Source organism: Rhinoderma darwinii, chromosome 2 (genome assembly GCF_050947455.1).
Source record: "Rhinoderma darwinii isolate aRhiDar2 chromosome 2, aRhiDar2.hap1, whole genome shotgun sequence".
Classification (NCBI taxonomy): Eukaryota; Metazoa; Chordata; class Amphibia; order Anura; family Rhinodermatidae; genus Rhinoderma; species Rhinoderma darwinii.
The window spans coordinates 359,018,185-359,039,465 of NC_134688.1; the positions used below are offsets into that span (position 1 = coordinate 359,018,185).

At 39.9% G+C, this 21,281-nt stretch overlaps 1 protein-coding gene across 2 annotated transcripts in view; it reads left to right on the forward strand.

Moving 5' to 3' along the window:
• The window catches only part of SYT6 (synaptotagmin 6), a 417,641-nt gene that overhangs the window by 310,412 nt on the left and 85,948 nt on the right, over positions 1-21,281 (forward strand). The gene's annotated exons all lie outside the window — the stretch shown is intronic.

Below are 21,281 nucleotides of genomic sequence, written 5' to 3' on the forward strand. Positions count from 1 at the left end.
TCAAGTCCTGAAGCCATACAGCGTCATGCAGAAATGGAGGGTGTCGTATTAGAAGCTGGCCTTGTACATCATACAGTTTGCATTGTACAATGCATATGTGCTACATTGATGTGCAGGCCAGAGAGAAACTTTCCTGGAATTTCAAGTGGTGCTTATCAAGAACCTAATATTTAGGGACCAGGAAGGGGGGCACCTAGTACTTCTAGAAGAGCGACCACACGCATAGTACCAGGGCAACACTTTCCAGGAGAAGTTCCCCAAACTGGCAAAAAGGCAGTCAAAAGAGGTTCAGAGTCTGACAAAGATGGGGATAAGGAAGGACACAATATATAAAAATGGGACACGTGTCCGAAAAACCACGGCTTTGTATAAAGTGGGGTTTTAAAATGTATCATAGGTCCCTTAAATTTTAATTTACCCACTTTTATTCACCCTGATGCACTCCGCACAGCTTATCTCCCTGCTTGCCACATGCCGCCTCTTTCCGATCCCTGCTGTGCCAAGGCAGCAGGGTATTTTCGTACCCGGGAGAAACCACATTACAATTTATGGGGTGCATATCTCTGGTGGCAAATGCTGGGCACAATATATCGGTGACTGAAATGGCATATATTTATAAAAAAATTGCAAATCTCACTCTGCACCATCTGCTGCACATTACCTTTCACACAATACTTGTGGGGTCAAAATGCTCACTACAACCTCAAGATGAAAAAAAATTAAATTTGTAAATTTCATCTCCACTTTGTCTTAATTTCTGTGAAACGGTTCGGAAATTTTCTAAAAGCTGTTCTGAATACTTTGAGGGGTACAGTTTTCAAAATGGGATGTTTTATTTGGGTTTCTAATATATAGGCCCCTAGAAGCCATTTCAGAACTGAAATAGTTCCTAAAAAAATTACTAAAGAAATTACTAAAGAAATTAGTACTAAAGTTCTAAGCCTTGTAAAGTCCTAGAGAAATAAAAGGATGTTCAAAAAATTAAAAAGTAAACTATGGTAAAAGTAAACTAGTAACTATTTTGTGTGGTATTGCTATATGTCTTATAAGCAGATGCATTCAAAATGAGAAAAATGCTAATTTTTGCAAATTTTTCCCTACATTTTGCGGTTCTTTACTAATAAACACTAAATGTTTCAACTAAATTTTACCACTAACATAAAGTACAATGTGTCAGAATACAGAGCAGCTGTATCTAAAAAATGAAAGAAAAAATTAAATAAAGACTAATTATAAAGTTACACTAAACACACTGACTGACATGTTTATATAAAAAAAAAATGTTCCTCAAAAGTGTACATAGCCTTTAATGCCCAAACTAGGCTGCATTATTGAGGCGTTAAAGACCAAGATTGGTACATGTATGTCATAGGGGGAAGGGGGTGGTATGGAGCCCGCTTACGGGCTGAGCATGCTCAATATGCTGTGTGGGTCACCTGTATATTACAACTGACACACTGCTCTAACAGACAGGATCGGAGATAACTCAGATCTCGGCTGGTTAACTACTTCGATTCCACAATAAATAGCGACCACGGCATCTAAGCCGTTAGAAAGGGAGGAGTGATCGCAGGGTGCTGATGGTTGTCATGACAGCCTGTGGGCCTAATGAAGTCCCCCCAGGTCAGGGTTTCATAGGAAACATTAAAATAAACGAAATACACTGCAATACATAAGCAATGCAGTATATTGTGCAAGCGATCCAATAATTGCTGGTTTAAGTCCCTTAGAAGGACTAATAAAATAAATAAAAAAACGTTAAATATAAATAATATATATTAAAAGTTTTTAAAAAAAACTAATAAAAATATAAATTTGGTATGTCATTTTTACCACGGGGTGAATGCTGTAAAAACAAAACCCAATAAATAATAGAGAAATTGTTATTTTGTTTCCATTTCACCCCACAAAATAAATTTTCAATGTATGGTACATTAACCCCGTCAGGACTGAGCCTGTTTTGGCCTTGAGGATGAAGCCGATTTTTTCAAATCGGACATGTGTCAATTTATGTGGTAATAACATTGGAATGCTTTTACCTATCCAAGAGATTCTGAGATTGTTTTCTCATGACATACTGTACTTTATATTAGTGAAAAAATGTGGTCGATAAATTGAATATTTATTTGTAAAAAACACCAACATGTTGAGAAAATTTTCAAAAACTAGCATTTTTCTAAATTTAACTGTATCTGCTTGTAAAACAGATAGTAATACCACACAAAATAGTTACTATTTCACATATCCCATATGTCTACTTTATGTTTGTTTTGTTTTTTGAACATCCTGTTATTTTTCTACGACGTTACAAGGCTTAGAACTTTCGCCGCAATTTATCACATTTTCAAGAAAATTTCAAAAGGCTATTTTTTCAGGGATCTGTTCAGTTCTGAAGTGGCTTTGAGAGCCTTATATATTAGAAAGTCCCCATGAACTGCACCCCTCAAAGTATTCAAAACAGCATTCAGAAAGTGTGTTAATCCTTCGGGCGTTTCACATGAATTAACAGGTTCCCGACCGCTGGCCGTAAATATACGGCCAGCGGTCATGGTCTCTAAAGTCCGGCGTATAGTATATATACGGCCGCACTTCAGAGACTGTGCACGCGCGATCGCGTGCACACAGCTCTATGCCCTGGCTGTTGCTAACAGCCATGGGCACTGGGCAGAATGTCAGGGGTCAATCTTTTGGCCCCTGAACATGTGATCGCTGTGACAACCAATCACAGCGATCACATGCATTTCTGCATAGAAAACAGTGTGCACGCGATCGCGTGCACACAGCCCTGTGCCCGCGATCGCGTGCGCACAGCCCTGTGCCCTCGCTGTTACCAACAGCTCTGGGCACTGGGCAGAGTATCAGGGACCAATCTGATGGTCCCTGAACATGTGGTCGCTGTGAAAATCACAGCGACCACATTTGTTTTATTTTGAGTTTTCTGGCAGTAAATCTCCTGCCTCTTTTCTTCTCCTCAATATTGTTTCAGTTTGAGGAGAAAAAGAGACTCGGGAGAATTGCTGCCAGAAGATTACAGTGAAAAAAAAACAAACAGTTACACTATAAAACATTCTCTGTATAGATAGATTTCTATCTATCTATACAATCTATCCATCTATCTTTTTTTCTATCTATCTACCTTTCTTTCTTTTATTCTATTAGAATAGGCAGGTAGGGAGTATATAATTATATATATATCCACATATATATAATATATATAGCAATAGCGGTTTATTTTTTTGTTAGTGGTAGTGTAGATATATATAGCAGTTAGGCCCCATGCACACGACAGCAAAAAACCTCCGTTTTTGCGGACCGCAACTGCGGTCCGCAAAAACTGAGCCATTCACTTTCATTGAACGCTGACACCTTTCAGTAGCACTACGGAAGGGTGTCAGTGCCGTGGAAATGTTCCGGGAATTATGGAACATGTCCGTTCTTTCGCATATTGCGGGCCGTGCTCCCATACTTTGTATGGGAGCACGGCCCGAAAATGCGGCTGTCAGTCAGCGGCCGGCCGTGCCCGCGATCGCGGACAGCAATTGCGGGCACGGTCGTGTGCATGGGGCCTTAGTTTGTGTGTTTTATAAAAAAAATAAAAAAATAAAATTTGTTTAGTTAGTGTTAGTGTTAGTTACGTTATGGCGAGGAAGTTGTTTAGCGCCGAGGAGGCATACGCCATGCTGTGGTCTGAGTCGGAGACCGCATCAGAGATGGCGTCCGAGATGGAACCTGTTTTAGGTAGTGACGATGACAGCGTCACTTCAGGTTCATCTTCAGGGGAGGTTGTCCCTGATGCAGTCGAAACTGCAGAACATGAAAGCGCAGGGCCAAGTAGCGCTGTAGCACGGGACAGCCTGGTCCCTCCAGTCCAGGCTCTTGTATGGGCACCTGCCCCATCTTTTGGGCCTAGAATCCACGGATTTACGACCACTCCTGGCATAACCGTGGACAATACAAATTTTGTCCAAATGGATTACTTCCATTTATTTATAACGGACGACATCCTAAATCAGATTGTCCACGAAACAAATTTATATGCCACGCAATATATAAGGCAGAAACCTTCATCCACCCATGCCAGAGATTGGACGCCCACCAATTTGCAGGAATTAAAAAAAAATTTGGGGCTCACCCTAAATATGGGTATTGTCAAAAAGCCCTCCATTAGGTCTTACTGGTCAACAAGACCCGCCCAAGCCACCCCAGTATATTCTGCAGTAATGCCCAGGTCTCGTTATGAGACAATAATGAGGTTCCTCCACTTCAATGACAACGCACAGGCCCCCCCAAGTACCGATGCAAACCGGGATCGGTTGTTCAAAATAAGACCGCTAATAAATTCCCTGAATAATTTATTTCTGCAACTCTACACCCCTGAGCAGAATGTAAGTGTGGACGAGCAGATATTTTGGAAGTGTTATAGAAACTCTGTTGAGTTTTGTAAAACCAGCTTTGAAAAAAAGCGATATGTGAAATAATCTTCTTCTATCGTCCGCCCTCCTACATCTCTATGTGATAAATAAGGCCACATATTTGGTATCCCCGTGCACGGGAGAAGTGGCAGAATGTGAACGGAGATTAATTTTGACCGTGGTCTATACCGTGTGTGAAAAATGCTGGTATAAACTGACGCATTTGCTAAAAAAATGCTAATTTTATTTTGTTCCATCTTATTCAAGAAACTTTCAGAAGAAAACTGGACTGTCTAAAAATATGATAAACCCCTTGAAGAAAACCTTGTGGGGTCTACTTGTGTGAATGAAGTCATTTATGGGGTGTTTCTAATCTTTCAGCAGCATTAGGCCCCCCAGAAAACAGTATGCGGCTATAAAGTCAAGTGCAGAATTCCTGGACCGAAAAGGCCAAAAAGCCTCCTTTTATGCCAAGCCCTGGCACATGCCCGCACAGTGAATAAGGCACACATATTTGGTATCCCCATGCACGGGAGAAGTGGAAGAACGTGAAAGGAGATGAATTTTGGCCGTGTTCCATACCGTGTGTGAAAAATACTAGCCTAAACTGACGCATTTGCTAAAAAAGTGCTGATTTTATTTTGTTCCATCTTATTCAAGAAACTTTCAGAAGAAAACTGGACTTGCTAAAAATATGATAAACCCCTTGAAGGAAACCTTGTGGGGTCTACTTGTGTGAACGAAGTCATTTATGGGGTGTTTCCAATGTTTCAGCAGCATTAGGCCCCCCAGAAAACAGTATGCGGCTATAAAATCAAGTGCAGAATTCCTGGACCGAAAAGGCCAAAAAGCCTCTTTTTATGCCAAGCCCTGGCACATGCCCGCACAGTGAATAAGGCACACATATTTGGTATCCCCATGCACGGGAGAAGAGGAAGAATGTGAAATGCGATGAATTTTGTCCGTGGTCCATTTTGTGTGTGAAAAAGCTAGCATAAACTGACGCATTTGTTAAAAAAAAAAGCTAATTTTATTTTGTTCCATCTTATTCAAGAAACTTTCAGAAGAAAACTGGACTGTCTAAAAATATGATAAACCCCTTGAAGGAAACCTTGTGGGGTCTACTTGTGTGAATGAAGTCATTTATGGGGTGTTTCTAATCTTTCAGCAGCATTAGGCCCCCCAGAAAACAGTACACTGCTATAAAATCAAATGCAGAATTCCTGGACCAAAAAGCCTCCTTTTATGCCAAGCCCTGGCACATGCCCGCACAGTGAATAAGGCACACATATCTGGTATCCCCATGCACGGGAGAAGTGGAAGAATGTGAAAGGAGATGAATTTTGACCGTGGTCTATACCGTGTGTGAAAAATGCTAGCCTAAACTGACGCATTTGCTAAAAAAGTGCTGATTTTATTTTGTTCCATCTTATTCAAGAAACTTTCAGAAGAAAACTGGACTTGCTAAAAATATGATAAACCCCTTGAAGGAAACCTTGTGGGGTCTACTTGTGTGAATGAAGTCATTTATGGGGTGTTTCTAATGTTTCAGCAGCATTAGGCCCCCCAGAAAACAGTATGCGGCTCTAAAATCAAATGCAAAATTCCTGGACCGAAAAGGCCAAAAAGCCTCCTTTTATGCCAAGCCCTGGCACATGCCCGCACAGTGAATAAGGCACACATATTTGGTATCCCCATGCACGGGAGAAGTGGAAGAACGTGAAAGGAGATGAATTTTGGCCGTGGTCTATACCGTGTGTGAAAAATACTAGCCTAAACTGACGCATTTGCTAAAAAATTGCTAATTTTATTTTGTTCCATCTTATTCAAGAAACTTTCAGAAGAAAACTGGACTTGCTAAAAATATGATAAACCCCTTGAAGGAAACCTTGTGGGGTCTACTTGTGTGAATGAAGTCATTTATGGGGTGTTTCCAATGTTTCAGCAGCATTAGGCCCCCCAGAAAACAGTATACGGCTAAAAATCAAATGCAAAATTCCTGGACCGAAAAGGCCAAAAAGCCTCCTTTTATGCCAAGCCCTGGCACATGCCCGCACAGTGAATAAGGCTCACATATTTGGTATCCCCATGCACGGGAGAAGTGGAAGAATGTGAAAGGAGATTAATTTTGGCCGTGGTTCATACCGTGTGTGAAAAATGCTAGCATAAACCGACGCAATTGTTAAATTCTTGCATTTTTTTCCAATTTTGCCCACTTTAGAGAAAAAAAAAAATGATATATACTGACAAATGCCACTAAAACAAAGCCCTATCTGTCCTTTAAAAAGAGTGTAAAATTCAAAGATGAACTTTATTCACCTGCTGAGTTATAGTCATCTAAAGAAGCGCATAGCAAAATTGTGAAATTTGCTCTGGTCATTTAGCTGTAAAACAGCCTAGTCCTTAACCGGTTAAGGCAATGTGGAGGTGAAATTTACAAATGTAATTTTTTTTTGCCAAAATTAATTTGTAATAATTTTTTTTCTGTAACACAGAAAGTTTTACCTGAGAAATGCAACTCAATATTTATTGCCCAGATTCTCCCGCTTTTAGAAATATCCCACATGTGTCCCTAGTGTGGTAATGGACTGAAGCACAGGCCTCAGAAGCAAAGGAGCACCTCGTGGATTTTGGGGCCTCCTTTTTTTTAGAGTATATTTTAGGCACCATGTCAGGTTTGAAGAGGTCTTGTGATGACAAAACAGTGGAAACCTCCCAAAAATGACATTTTGGAAACTACACCCCTCAAGGAGTTTATCTAGGGGTATAGTTAGTATTTTGACCTCACTTTTTATTTGCTGAATTCATTGGAATTAGTCTATGAAGATGAAAATCTATTTTTTTTTTCTGAAAAAACGTAGACATTTTTAATTTTTACTCATTTTAACATTTGAAAAGCAATTTCTCCCGATTACGGCACTACCCCATATCTGGTAATAAACTGCTATTTGGACCCACAGCAGGGCTCAGAAGAGAAGGAGCGTCATTTGGATTTTGGAGCGCAGATTTTGCTGGAATAGTTTTTAATGCCATGTCGCATTTGCAATGCACTGGAGGGACTAAAACCCCCCAAAAGTGACCCCGTTTTGGAAACTACACCCCTCAAGGAATTTTTCTAGGGGTATAGTTAGCATTTGGATCCCACAGTTTTTTTTTTACTGAATTCATTGGAATTAGTTTGTGAACATGAAAATCTACATTTTTTTCAGAAAAAAATTAGAAATTTTTAATTTTTACAAGGAATAAAAGAGAAAAAGAAACCCAATATTTGTAAACAAATTTCTCCAGATTACAACAATATGCCATATGTGGTAATAAACTGCTGTTTGGACCCACGGCAGGGCCCCAGAAGAGAAGGAGTGTAATTTGGCTTTTGGAGCGCTGATTTTGCTGGAATAGTTTTCAATGCCATGTCGCATTTGCAATGCACTAGAGGGATATTATTTGGCTTTTGGAGCTCAAATTTAGCTGAAATGTCGCATTTGCAAAGCCCCTGAGAGACCAAAACAGTGGAAAAAGCCCAAAAGTGACCACATTTGGGAAACTACACCCCTTAAGGAATCTATCTAGGGGTATAGTGAGCATTTAAACCCCACAGGTCTTTTGCAGAATTTAATAGAATTAGGCTGTGAAAATGAATATCAACATTATTTCCACTAAAATGTTGATTTTTTTCATTTTCACAAAGGATAAAGGAGAAAAAGCACCCCAAAATTTGTAAAGCAATTTCTCCCGAGTATGGCTATCCCCCACTTGTGGTTATAAATGTTTTTTTATTAGAAATTAATTAACCCTTTCCGGACTGATCCATTTTTTGCTCTTACTTTTTCGTTTTTCCCTCCCAGCTTTTCAAGAGCCATTTGTTAAAAAAAAATTGTTTTGTTTCACCATGACTCCGAGAGGCATAACTTTTTTTTATTTTTGGTCGATTAAGAGGTGTGAGGGCTTATTTTTTGCGGGATGAGCTGTAGTTCTTATTGGTACCATTGTTTGTTACACTCAACTTTTTGAGCACTTTTTATAAAAAAAAGATTTGAGCACGAAAGTGACCAAAAAACTGTGATTTGGGCGTTTTAAATTCTTTATTTTTTACGGTGTTCACCATGCAAGTTAAATAATGGTATATTGTTATAGTTTGGACTTTTAGGGATGCAACAATACCAATTTTGTGTATTTTTTTTATTTTTTTACATTACTTTAGAGAATAGATGGGGAAAGTTTTTTTTTTTTTAATAATAACTTTATTTTTTTATTTTTTACACAATTTATTAGTCTCCCTAGGGGACTTGAACCAGCAATCATTAGATCGCTGGTAAAATGCAATACTAATGTGTTGTAGTATATAGTCATTTTTATAGGCTCCTGTAACAGCGCTATCGCTGTTCTTGTCCGTGTCACCTGTAGTACACAGCTGACACCCGCAGCATATGGCGTGGGCTCAGCGCGTGAGCCCACTCCATACATCAGCCCACGTACCATGACATGCTATAAAGTCGTGGTGCGCGAAGGGGTTAATGCGCAGCGTATGGTGCAGAGTGAAAATTTTCCACTGATATGCCATTTTAGTGCACAATATGTTGTGTCCAGTTTGTGCCACTGAAGACAAATACCTCATAAAATGTCAATCAGGTTCTCCCGGGTATGGCAATGCCATATCTGTGGATGTAAACTGCTGTTTGGGCATGCTGCAGGGCTCAGAAGGGAGGGAGCACCATTTGACTTTTGGAGCAAAAGATTTTGCTGAGTAGTTGTTCTGTTTGGGGTTTTGCTGGTATTTCAGTTTATAATGTGGGGGCATATGTAATCTATGCGGAGTACATCAGGGTATAATAAGACGGTATAATAATGCGGTAAATAAATAATATTTCATAGATGTGTGATCAGTGTCACACTGATAAATGGTGCCAAATCTTATCCGCTTTTGCCAGAACTTTTCTATTCTTTCTCCACCGGAGCTGTGTGAGGGCTTATTTGTTGCGGGACAATCTGTAGTTTTCATTGATACCATTTTACGGTACATGCAATTTTTTAATCACTTTTTATTCCATTTATTGGCAAGCCGGGTGACCAAAAACCATCAATTCTTAAAAGTTTTTTTTTCTTTTTTTTACGGCGTCCACCCTGGGCTATAAATTACAATTTTACTTTATTCTATGGGTCGATACGATTACGGCAATACCATATGTATATAGTTATTTTATGTTTTGCAGCGTTTGCACAATAAAATCACTTTTTTATAAAATTATTTATTTTTTGTGTCACCATATTCTGAGAACCATAACTTCTTTATTATTTAGTCAAAAAAGCTGTGTAAGGGCTTGTTGTTTGAGAGACGGGTTGTAGTTTTTATTGGTACTATTTTGGGGTACATGCAACTTTTTTATCACTTTTTATTCTATATTTTGGGAGGGGTGGTGACCAAAAACATTGTGATTCTGGCATTGTTTTTTACTTCGTTTTTTTTGCGGTGTTCACCGTACGGGAAAAATAATATTATAGTTTTATAGTTTAGGTCGTTACCAACACGGTGATATCAAATATGTGTATTTTTATAACGTTTTCATTTTTTTCCTATAATAAAAAACTTATAGGAAAAAAGGGAGTTCTTGTTTAAAGAGGCTCTGTCACCAGATTATAAATGCCCTATCTCCTACATAATGTGATCGGCGCTGTAATGTAGATAAAAACAGAGGTTATTATTTAGAACAACAATCATTTTTGAGCAAGTTATGAGCAATTTTAGATTTCTGCTAATTCGTTTCTTAATAGACAACTGGGCATTTTTTACCTTTTTACCAAGTGGGCATTGTAAAGAAAAGTGTATGAAGCTTTCCAATCAGCGTCATACACTTCTCTCCATTCATGTCCATTTGTACTCAGCACATGCTATCACATACTCCCACATTAACTTTACATGAAGTGTTTGAGAGTGAATAGACATCACCTCCAGCCAGGACGCGATGTCTATTCACACTCCCCAAACTTCAGTAAAGTCTTTGTGGGACTTACTCACACAGCAAAGCATGATCTCGTGAGATCACGCTGTGCTGTCATTCACAGCGTGATCTCGTGAGCTGTGATTAATTCCCACACAAACTTTACCGAAAATCTTGATGTCACCTCCTAATATTCTAATATATGTAAAAAGAAGGAAAAAGCTGGCACTGTTGAACCAGTGCAAATTTTTGATTGGAGTATTTCAAATTGCTTTTTCTAATGGATTTCAGCAGTCAAGTTGCCCCGGAGGTGCTCATCGACAAGTACAGCACAAACCAATTTGATATCAACAGATAGAAAGTATCGAGGTACTCACCGGACTTGCAACAAATTCCTTTATTCAAGATCTTGGTCAGGATGTGGAATTAGCCAAATGGCTAATTGCACATCCTGACCAAGATCTTGAATAAAGGAATTTGTTGCAAGTCCGGTGAGTGCCTCGATACTTTCTATCTGTTGATATCCTAATATTCTAGCATCACGTACATGACAAATAAAGCCTCTTCCTACTTGACAGTATAAGATTTATACTTAAGCGAAATGTCTTTTCTCTCTAAGGAGCTCTCATTCTGCTCCCAGTTATGCAAACCTTTTTCATGGGACATTTTGAGTCCCTCTAAATCCTGTCAGCCCTGAAATTTATAGATAACATTGAGTACTAGATATATTGACAACCTTTTCTTTTCTGTGGAGAGGTAGTGACCAAGAAGCGTCCAACTTGTTCAAACCCTAAATCACAATAAGCATACCTCCCAACTTTCAAGAATCACAAAGAGGGAAACCTCCCTCTGCTCCTCCACTCAAAACTAATTCTGAAGCAGGGAGCTGATGGTTCCCTGCTTCAGAATTAGTTTGATAGCGGGACACCGGCCGCTTGGGACAGCGGGACACCGCCCAGAATCCGAGACTGTCCTACTGAATCCGGGACGGTTGGGAGGTATGCAATACTTGAGCTCCTAACTTCACATTAGGCAACTCATGCTCCTCCATTGTATTTTTGGACTTAAGAATAACGAATGACAATAAAAAGAAATGCATCACTCAAACACATGGGAGACAGTTATCTGGACTTCCATAGAACCCATTACAGGACGTGGATCCCCAAAATACTTTTTCGTTAGTTCGGCTGAGTGAGAATAATTGTATTAAGCTTACTTAAAGATGTTATCCGGGACCAAATATTGCATTGCAATAATATATTTATGTGTAACTAAGTAACTTATTAATATACTTTATTTGATTTATTTGGATTTTTCAAAAGCTTTTGATACTGTTCCACACAACAGTCTTGTCCTGAAGCTACAGACACAAGGACTGGGGGAACGTGTATGCAAGTGGGTAAAGAATTGGTTAAGGGACAGAAAACAAATGGAACTTACTCAAAATGGGTTGAAGTCAGCAGCGGGGTACCACAAGGATCGGTGTTAGGCTCCATTCTTTTTAATCTCTTTATTAACCCCTTAACGCTCCAGGACATACTATTATGTCATGGTAAGTGCATCGTTCGCGCTCCATGACATAATAGTATGTCATGGAGTAAACACGGCGCCGTTCGCGCGGGCACGTTCATGAGCTGTGATAGCTGCTGTTTCCGACAGCAGACTATCACTGCTCAATGTGCCGGGACCGATCGCGGAGCTCCCCCGCCGATTAACCCCTCAGAAGCCGCGTTCAATAGCGATCCCGGCTTCTTAGGGGTTAATCCGCCATCGCCGGCCTGCTACACGATAGCGGCCGGCGATGGTGACTATGGCAACCGGACACCAAACAATGGCGTCCGGCTATGCCATAGACGGAAGCCTAGTGGGTCCTGACAACGTCAGGACCCACTATGCTTGCTGTCAGTGAGTAGCTGACAGTTCTAATACACTGCACTACGCATGTAGTGCAGTGTATTAGAATAGCGATCAGGGCCTCCTGCCCTCAAGTCCCCTAGTGGGACAAAGTAATAAAGTAAAAAAAAAGTTAAAAAAAGTTGTGTAAAAATAAGAAAATAAAAGTTTTAAAAGTATTAAAAGTAAAAATCCCCCCTTTTCCCTTATCAGTCATTTATTATTAATAAAAATATATAAACAAACAAATAAACTATACATAATTGGTATCGCCGCGTCCGTAACGGCCTGAACTACAAAATTATTTTGTTATTTATCCCGCACGGTGAACGCCGTAAAAAAAAATAATAATAAACCGTACCACAATCACAATTGTTTGGTCACTTCACCTCCCAAAAAATTTAATAAAAAGAGATCAAAAAGTTGCATGTACCTAAAAATGGTACTGATCGAAACTACAGTTCGTTACGCAAAAAATAAGTCCTCGCACGGCTTTATTGATTGAAAAATAAAAACGTTATGGCTCTTAGAATAAGGCAACACAAAAAGTGAATGATTGTTTACAAAACGTATTTTATTGTGCAAACGCCATAAGACATAAAAAAAAACTATAAACATCTGGTATCGCCGTAATCGTATCGCCCCGCAGAATAAAGTGAATATGTCATTTATAGCGCACGGTGAACGCTGTAAAAAAAATAGAATAAAAAAACAATAGTAGAATTGCTGTTTTTTAGTCACCGCGCCACCTAAAAATAGAATAAAAACTGATAAAAAATCTGCATGCACCCCAAGAAAACTACAATGGATTCCTCAAGGGGTCTAGTTTCCAAATTGGGGTCACTTTTGGGGGGTTTCCAATGTTTTGGCACCACAAGACCTCTTCAAACCGGACATGGTGCCTAATAAAAAAGAGGCCTCAAAATCCACTAGGTGCTCCTTTGCTTCGGAGGCCGGTGCTTCAGTCCATTACCGCCCGAGGGCCACATGTGGGATATTTCTCAAAACTGCAGAATCTGGGCAATACGTATTAAGTTGCGTTTCTCTGATAAATCCTTTTGTGTTATAAAAAAAATGGTATAAAGAGGATTTTCTGACAAAAAAAAAAAGTAAATTTCACCTCTACTTTGCTCTAAATTTCTGTGAAACACCTAAAGGGTTCATAAACTTTCTATATGCTGTTGTGAATACTTTGAGGGGTCTAGTTTCTAAAATGGGGTGTTTGATAGGGGTTTCTAATATATGGGCCCCTCAAAGCAACTTCAGAACTGAACTGGAACCTAAAAAAATAAATAAATGAGGCAATACTTCGCTTCTTACATTATACTGATAATGAGCCGTGCCCACCGCGAGATGGCCCCAGTTTTGACCGTTTGTATAAACGGAGACCCCTATTAGACCGTTTCAGTGCCCGGTTTTCCCGAGCATTCACCCCCGAGAAGTGTATTTCTATTGATGAGTCCCTGGTACATTTTAAAGGGAGGGTTCAATTCCACCAGTACCCGCCGGATAAGAGGGCAAGGCATGGCGTGAAGATGTATAAGCTGTGTGAGAGTGCATCAGGGTATACCTACAGGTTTAGGATATATGAAGGAAAGGCCACCCCCAAACCAGACTGCATCCTGGAGTACAATAGGTACATGGGAGGGATGGACTTGTCAAATCAAGTCCTGAAGCCCTACAGCGCCATGCGGTGTGGTATAAGAAGCCGGCCGGGCACATCATACAGATGGCTTTGTACAATGCGTACGTGCTACGTCGATGTGCAGGCCAGAGGGGAACTTTCCTGGAATTTCAAGATCTAATCTTTAGGGACCAGGAAGGGGGGGCACCCAGTACTTCTGGAAGCGAGGCCACACGCATCGTACCAGGGCAACACTTTCCAGGAGAAGTTCCCCAAACCGGTGGAAAGGGAAAGTGTCAAAAGAGGTGCAGAGTCTGCTATAAGAGGGGGATAAGGAAGAACACAATATATCAATGTGACACGTGTCCCGAAAAACCAGGGCTCTGTATAAAAGATTGTTTTAAAATGTATCATACATCCCTTGACTTTTAATTTACCCTGATGCACTCCGCACAGCTTACCCCCCTCATCTTTCCCTTCTGAGCCCTGCTGTGTGCCCAGGCAGCTGATAACAGCCACATGTAGGGTATTGCCGTACCCAGGAGAACCCACATTACAATTTAAGGGGTGTATATCTCCGGTGGCGCATGCTGGGCACACTATATTGGACACTGACATGCCATATATATATATAAAATTGCAAATTTCACTCTGCACCATCTGCTGCGCATTATCTTTTACACAATACCTATGGGGTCAAAATGCTCACTACACCTCCAGATGAATGTCTTAAGGGGTGTAGTTTTTAAAATGGCGTCACTTCTCGGGGGTTTCAACTCTACTGGTACCTCAGGTGCTTCTGTATACATGACTTAGCACCAGAAAAGCTCCAGTTGGCCAAATGGTGGTCCTTTCCTTCTGAGCCCTCCCATGGGCCCAAACGGCAGTTTATCACCACAAATGGGGTATTGCCGCACTAAGGACAAATTGGGCAACAAAATCGGGTATGTTGTTCCTTGTGAAAATAAGAAATTTTGATCAAAAATGACATCTTATTGGAAAAAATATCATTTTTTTTCATTTCACAGCCCAATTCAAATAGGTGCTGTGAAAAAACTGTGCGGTCAAAATGATAACAAAAACCATAAATGAATTCCTTGAGGGGTGTAGTTTCCAAAATGGGGTCACTTCTGGTGGCTTTCCATTGATTTGATACCTCTGGGGCTCTGCAAATGCGACATGGCACCCGAAAACCAATCCAGCAAAATCTGGACTCCAACAAACACATAGCGCTCCTTTCCTTCTGAGCCCTCCCATGGGCCCAAACGGCAGTTTATCACCACAAATGGGGTATTGCCGCACTAAGGGCAAATTGGGCAACAAAATGGGGTATGTTGTTCCCTGTGAAAATAAGAAATTTTGATCAAAAATGACATCTTATTGGAAAAAATATCATTTTTTTCATTTCACAGCCCAATTCAAATAGGTGCTGTGAAAAAACTGTCCGGTCAAAATGATAACAAAAACCATAAATGAATTCCTTGAGGGGTGTAATTTCCAAAATGGGGTCACTTCTGGTGGGTTTCCATTGTTTTGATACCTCAACACCTCTTCAAACCTGGCATGCTGCCTAAAATATATTCTAATAAAAAAGAGGCCTCAAAATGCACTAGGTGCTTCTTTGCCTCTAGGGCTTGTGTTTAATCCACGAGCGCACTAGAGCCACATGTGGGACATTTCTAAACACTGCAGAATCTGGACAATACATATTTAGTAGTATTTCTCTGGTAAAACCTTCTCTGTTACAGAATTTTTTTTTATAAAATTGAAATTCAGCAGAAAAAATGAAATTTACAAATTTCATTTCCACTTTGCTTTAATTCCTGTGAAATGCCTGAAGGGTTAAAAAACTTTCTATATGCTGTTTTGAATACTTTGAGGGGTCTAGTTTTTAAATGGGGTGTTTTATGGGGGTTTCTAATACATAGGCCCCTCAAATCCACTTCAGAACTGAACTGGTACCTTCAAAAAAAGGCTTTTGAAATTTTCTTAAGAATATGAGAAATTGCTGTTTATGTTCTAAGCCTTGTAACGTCCAAGAAAAATAAAATAATGTTCAAAAAGCGATGCCAATCTAAAGTAGACATATGGGAAATGTGAACTAGTAACTATTTTGGGTGGAATAACCGTCTGTTTTTCAAGCAGATGCATTTAAATTCTGAAAAATGCTATTTTTTGTAAATTTTCTCGAAATTTTGCAATTTTTTACAAATAAAGACTGAATATATCGACCAAATTTTACCACGAACATGAAGCCCAAAGTGTCACGAGAAAACAATCTCAGAATCGCTTGGATAGGTTTAAGCATTCCGACGTTATTACCACATAAAGTGAAATATGTCAGATTTGAAAAATGGGCTCTGAGCCTTAAGGCCCAAACTAGGCTGCGTCCTTAAGGGGTTAATGACCTGGTGGATGGGATTGAAAGCGAGGCATCAGTTTTTGCTGACGATACAAAACTTTGTAGGATACTTAAAACTCAGCTTGACTTTAAAATATTACAGAAAGACATAGATAAGCTGGCAGCATGGGCAAAAACATGGCAGATGGAATTTAATGTCGATAAATGTAAAGTAATGCACTTAGGACGCAATAATAGAATTAATTCCTATACATTAAATGGAATAAAACTGGGGATAACGGAACAAAAGAAGGACCTGCATATTTTGGTAACAAATAAGCTAGACAGCAGCACTCAATGTCAGGCAGCAGCTACAAAAGCAAATAGGATTATTGGGTGTTTAAAAATAGAGATAAAATCCCGGGAATCAAATGTAATATTACCACACTATAAATCCCTTGTAAGGCCACATCTAGAATATGGAATTCAGTTTTGGGCTCCACATTGTAAAAAGGACATAGGAGAACTGGAGAGGGTTCAAAGGCAGGCAACAAGATTATTAAATGGGATGGGAGGTGTCGCTTACAATGAAAGGCTGGAAAAATTGGGCTTGTTCAGCTTGGAAAAAAGACATCTTAGATGGGATCTTATTAATATGTATAAGTATATGTGTGGTCAATACAGAGAACTGGCACATGATCTGTTCCTGCTCGGGGACTCTAGTAGTGCTGCCGATGTGATAGTCCATATATGGACAGTGACGTCGGCAGAAGTTGTGGAGTCCCCAGGTGATGCTCTGCTCGGGAACTTCAGCGATAGGAAACCCCTCAATTGACCAAATATGGACGTCGGGAGCAGTTCTGGGGTCCCGAGCAAAGCGCTAGCTGATTGTGACAGCCCCGTGTGGTCATGTTCACGAACAGCACATGAAGCAAGCCCTCAGTCACGTGGGGCCGTGTCGGAGCGTCATCACTACTAGAAAATCTCCAGAACTTCCGAGAACAATTCACGAGGTTTGAACTGCACCATTTAGTACAGAATTTTTAATGAAAGTATATTTGTAAGTTACTTCGTTTCACATAAATGTATTATTGCAATGCAATTTTTGGTCCCCGGATAACCCCTTTAATATCAGCAAATATTTTGTGTGACCCTAAAAAGTGGTACATTCTGCTGAGTGTCCCAGATTTTAAAAAAAAACACATTCCGAATTTTTGATGCTTTTAAATTGAATATGTTTGGAAAAAAAAAAATTCTCCCTCACTGGACATTATGTACTGTGTCGCTGCCCGACTTCAGGACTTTGCATGAGCTGCAGAACAGGACAGGCCTGATGTTGCAGCGAGAGGTCACTCAGAGGTTATCCAGTGTGGACAAGAGAAGATAGAGGAGCAGTGAGTGAAAGCTATATACATCCGGGGGTGGGCTATAACCATGGTCATGACCCCCAACTCCCTCCCAACCTGTACATTGTATGGGACAATGATATATTGAACAGAAAGGGTTTCCTCACTGCAGCAATGTCACATATTGACACATAGGGACAAAACCTTTTCTGCGCAACAAAACAGATGTCCTGTACATCATAGGGACGGAATTTTGCAATTTATTATAGAAGGGATCAGGGTATCTCATGGTCAAGTCCCGTAGAGGGACTGAATAAAAATTTCAATAACGTTTGTAGAATAATACAAAGAAAAAACATGGTAAACACCATAAAAAAAAACCACGAAATTAACTGAGGCAGTAGTGCTGTTTTGTTGGTCATCTCGTCTCCCAAATAAAGTAATAAAAAGTAATTAAAAATACATATCTACCCCAAAATGGCACCAATGAAAAGAAAAACTCATCCAGCAAAAAATAGCACATTTACAGCTCCATTGATGGTAAATAGTTTAAAAAAAGTTTGATATCTCAGAGGAAATAAATAATTATTTATTTATTTTTAAAAAGGTGGTTTTTTTTTTGTTCAAAATTAGTAAAAATATAAAAAAATATATAAAACTGGTATTGCCATAATCGTAAGAGCCTGCAGAACGAAGACGTCATTTATAGTGCAAAAAACATGGGTGGAATATCATTTTTTTATCATTACTTCCTCAACATAATTTATAAAAGTTATTCAATACATTATATGTATACCAAAATAGTGCAATTGAAAAACGCAACACACTTTTCGGCTATGACGACTGCATTGATTTTTCACCTGGAGCCAGGATCGGGTTGAGGGACCGCGTTCAGGATATAGGTGTGGATCCTAGAGAAGGGACTCACATCTACCACACATTTATTTCTGTCACAAGACAACTACTTTATACTAGGCCATGTACTAAAAGGATTACAGGCTTTGTGCTCCTTTTCACCGATTTTTTTTTTTAATTGTTCATTTGCTTTCTAAATGCAACATAAATAAACTTTCTAAATAGTGTTTATTAACATTTTCCTACCATTTTGCTGCTGTAAAGTATGCAGCTCCTTTACATGGATGGCTATACTGCTGATTCGAACATAGATCTAAGAGTACACTGCTCCTTGCTGATGTGGACTTATTGCTGATGTCATCTGCTCTCTGCTCTCCGCCTACCATACCATCAGGGAGGGGACAATGTTGTACAAAGCAGAGTGAACTGTATTAGAGTGGGAGGAGAGCACCACGGAGTCTGCTGCGAAGGAGGCGAGATCACGCAAACAGCATCTGTGAAGAGAGAGAAAGAGAGGGCGAGAGAGAGAGGAGAGAATTCAAGGGCAGAATCTACATGGAACTGGGGTCACACGGGCATCATGAGTGTACAAATAAAAGAGAGAATCCAAGGAGAAGAGAGATTACACGCATGCACACGTACACACGCACGCGCACACACACCATATAAAGATAAAGTCGAGAACCCAGGGGCAGGAATGAGAGATCTATCACACACACATGCACACACACATGCGCACACACACATACACACACACACACACACACACACACACACACTCACACCATCACTATAAATAGAAAGCCGAGAACAGAAGGGCAGGACTGAGAGATCTCTCACGCACACACGAACATGCGCACACGCGCTCTCAAACTAGGAGCAGTTTGCACATAAAAAAGAATAACAGAATAAAGATTGTAGCCTGAAACAGCAACTTTTTTTTTAAACTTAAATTAACCATTAAGGCTTTGTTCACATCTGCGCTAGGGCTTCATTCCGACGTTCCGTCTGAGCTTTCCATCGGAACAGAGCCCTGACAGACACAAACGAAAACCATAGGTCTCCATTTCCATCACCATTGTTTTCAATGGTGACGATCCGGTGCCAATGGGTTCCGTTTGTCTCCGCTGTGCAAGGGTTCCGTCGTTTTGATGGAATCAATAGCGTAGTCGACTGAGCTATTGATTCCGTTTGTGTCAGTCAGGGTCCCATTGCGACGGAAAGCTCTGACGTGAACGAAGCCTAACATATGCAAAGATTATTTTTTCCTTATCAAAGGTGTGATACACGCTCGTCTGAATGAGCCCTAAAAGTTGTATGGGTCTTCTGTCTTCACTATCTTTATTATTGTCATTATGCTAAAATGCCTCACACTTGTGTGAGCTTTGTGTTCAATTGAGATAAGGATATGTAGAATGTAAAAGAAAAAAAGGTTGGCTATTTAAATTTACTATTACTATTGTATCTTAATCCTAAAGATGTCACGAATACGCACAAAACTTTTCCATATTTTATTCAAAACTGAAGATGTTAAAATTGCATCTTCGTGGTGATTTAAATTAAGAAAGAATTAAAGTGACCTTTAGAAATTCCAACAATATACAATGGCATTTTGAAATCTTTCGAAAGAAGAGTAACCTAGGAATTAATAGTCCCTTTATTTTGTCTCCCCACTCCTGCTCCAGATTAATGCAATGGCAGATTGTCCTAACGACATCAAAGCAACCCGTTCAATCTGACTGTGTGAATCATAAGGTTTAAAACAGTTCAACTCCACTGACACAATTGTATTAAGAAATGATAGGGATTATGGAAGCATGAATCAAGGTATTAAGACTAAGGAGGCTGAGAACTATTTCATGCATAATCATAGTTTGAAAAGCAAGCTACGCTCACTGCCTGCAGAAGCAGATATTGGCATATAAAAGCTTCAAAAGCCATAAAACCTAAAGATGTGTTAAACAGTGATGCAGGAGACAAAACAAATCTGAAACATGATATTCCGAAAACAATGTTTGCATCATTTGGCACAATCAGGGATGCAGAAAAACCCTTAGGGGTTGTTCTCACAGAGTTTTTTGGCAAGTTTTTTGATGCGGAAACAGCGCCGCAAAACGTGCCAAAGAACGGCCGAAAATGCCTCCCATTGATTTCAATGGGAGGCGGAGGTGTTTTTGTTTCCCGCGAGCAGAAAAACCGGCTCACGGGAAGAAGAAGGGACATGCCCTATCTATGGCCGTTTACGCCTCTGACCTCCCATTGACATCAATGGGAGGCAGAGAAAGCGTATTTTGCGGCGTTTTATGCCCGCAGCGCTCAATGGCCGCGGGCAAAAAACGCAGCGAAAATTGGCGTGCAGGCAGAGGAAAATCTGCCTCAAAAGTGTGAACCCAGCTTTATAATGCTCCGTGTATTAGATTCTATCAATGCCATTGTTGTTAGATTTGTATGCGTATTTTAGGGACATTTTTTTCTACTTGTTACTTACCATTTAGTATTTATATGAACTGAAAAATAAGGATTTTCCCACTTTGTTGTATGGTTTTTATGGAAAGAAACCTATAATGCTCAACTGTGCCTAACTGTAATACATTAAATGCATACCTTGATGTGAGCCTTCCTTCCATATAAGCTACTCTCCATAACTAAAGAATAACTACCTAAAGTGTTATACCTCACATGTCATATAATTGAGGTATACTCTAGAAACGTTGCCTCTAGGGGAGAATACAGCACCCCATGGAGGTACCATACAACAGTAAATCAAATGTCTATGGGTCTGTAATATGGATCTGTGTGTACTTCAAGTGCCACCCTACTGGGCCTCACAAGAAGCATCAGGGATGCACAAGTTCATAAGGGACACCCAAAATT